Source organism: Helobdella robusta, assembly GCF_000326865.2.
Source record: "Helobdella robusta unplaced genomic scaffold HELROscaffold_15, whole genome shotgun sequence".
NCBI classification, from domain to species: domain Eukaryota; kingdom Metazoa; phylum Annelida; class Clitellata; order Rhynchobdellida; family Glossiphoniidae; genus Helobdella; species Helobdella robusta.
Window position 1 is genome coordinate 240,953 of NW_008703839.1, and position 2,720 is coordinate 243,672.

A 2,720-nucleotide genomic window follows, 5' to 3' on the forward strand; every position below is an offset into this window, starting at 1 on the left:
ATCAACGATGTAGTTGATTGGAGTATCAAATGGCAGTTACCCCTTTCTCCGGAAAAATGTTATTATTGTTCATTTTCTCATTTATCTAGATCTATTAATGTTCCTCATCAGTATTTTATTGGTCAACACGTTTTAAAACCAGCATGTTACTTCAAGGATCTAGGTGTTACAGTTGACAAGCAAACTAATTTTAATTTACATATCGACGATATGTTCCTCAAAGCTTCCTCACGTGGACGTTTAATAATCAGATGTTTTACCTCTAAAGATCAAAACCTACTCATCAAAGCATTTTGCACATATGTACGTCCTCAGTTGGAGTACTGTTCCTCTGTGTGGAACCCTCATTATAAGTACCAAGTGAGAAAAATCGAAAACGTCCAGAGAAGGTTCACGAAATCAATTCCTTCCTTACACCATCTACCGTATTTATCTCGACTACAAGCAGTTAAAATGCAAACTCTGGAACACCGCAGATTAATTTATGACTTATGCTTTTTATACAAAATTCTTAACAAAAATATCCAAACTGATCTGATTGAGAAATTCATCCCGGTTTCGTATGTGTCGACTCGTGGGCATCAGAATAAGTTGCGTGAATTAAACACTAACGACAACGTGTCCAAATACTTCTTCTGCAACAGAATCATACGTATATGGAATGCGTTGCCAAAAGAAGTGGTGTCCTCAACATCTCATGCCATCTTCAAGAATCGCTTACTGGCTGTTGACTTGTCCAAATATTTACTAATCAAACAACTATTACATTAATGTTTGTTGTCATAATTATTGTGCTCTATGATAAAAATGTTAATGTTATTCGTGATTTAATGCCATTATTAACTTCTTTATATATGTGTGCATGTTATGTATGTGTGTGCGTGTATGTGTATGTATATGTATTTATTTTTTTTTTTTTTTTTGATGTTGATGTATAACAATGAACTCGAAAGCGAAATCTGTGTTTACATTTATTAGTTAAGTTCTTTGCCATACTGATTGTTTGTGTGATGATGTTGATTGATGATAGCGACAATAATATTTTCCTGTAGATTTATTCTTCTTGACGTTACGTTTAGAGAAATTGTTTTTCTTTTTTATCATCTAGGTAAGTGGTCTTTTAGATCCTCTGGTTGTTTGTGAATAAATAAATAAATAAAATTTGTTTTAGTTGATAAATTTCATTATTTTTTGCACAACCAATGTTAAATTTTAAGTTTCGCTGTGAAGAACTTATATCTGAGTTACAAACATACTGAGTTACAAACTTTATTCCATATTCTGTTATTATTATTATTTTTATCATTATCCAAATCAGGTAAGTCTGTGTCAGTGTCTGGCCTTACTAGATTAAGGACAAAAGCTTATGTTAAGTTATTATTTGATCTAATAAAGGAAAAAAATTCTTATAAATATATTTGGAAGTATATTTAATGAATTTGGGCTATTCCATTTATTTACATTAGACAATTGTTTGAAACATTACAACAAACGAGAAATTTTAGAAATGGCATAATTCAAAATGTTACAAAAAAAATTAATAAATTCAAAACATTTTTGTTTTAGATGTTTTACGTTATCAAGTAGCTTATTCAACGTGGCATTTTCATTTGAAAATTTGTAGAATTTATCGCTGAAAAATTTGTTGAAGACGTGGACGACGACGGGAAGCTGAACGATGAAGTAGTATAAATAGGAAGCTTACTAATCGAATTCTTTTCATGTACCATAAAAAAGTGGCGATAATTTTCTCCAATTCCTTACGAGCGTCAACTTTGGCCCCTGGCGTTTTCATGTTCCGTTTTTGTAGATCTCTCGGTTCTACTGCATCTCTGCCTCAGTAATAAAGCAGGGTTCCTAGTGCTCGAGACATATTTTTACCAAAATTGACTTTCCAGTTAACAAAAATTTATTTACAATAAAAAATAAGAGTTCATTGTTTACAAATTATTTAGAATTTAGAATTTTTAAAATTATTTCTATTTTTTCGAAAAAATTTGTTTTGTTTTTTTATTATTAATAGAAAAAAGTATAAAAAAAAAAGAATCACCATGGCGACGACCACGGACACTATCATTACCGTAGTCGCGATGGCAAAGACGACAGCAACCGCTGTAATTGCAAGGTATAATTATTTTGATGCAACTTCTCAAGACTCTTATGTTGTTTTGACGTTTTATTAGCTATTGAGATGTTCCACTGTTTTTTGATAGTTTTAACAACTTCCACTAAAACTCAAATACTTGTTCAAAATTTTCTACTTTTCCTAAACTCGTATCAACTATTATAATCACGTAACTGCATAAAATAAAATCATAAAAGTATTATATTTAATTTAATCATTTTAATGAACAGAAAATATGTAGAGATAATTACACTAAGGAAAAGAATTACATGAACCGATTTCAAATGTTTTTTATAGTATTTCTTGTCTTATAAGCTAGTGGTATTATTTAAAATTGTAATACAAAATTATTAAAAAATTTTTTGAAACTGGAGTTTATTCAAGGAGTCAAGAGTAAAAAAAATTTTAATCAGTCGGACAAATTTTTATCTGACTTCGACAACATGCTCCAAATTATTGTTCTGAATGTTAGGCAAGATATTTGTGCGTGGGCATTGGCCGCTCAATGTTGAAAATCGTTAATAACCTATATGAAATTTTATCATGGATACGTGTTCATTAGTAATCAAGCCACTGCCTAAAAATTTTTTGATGA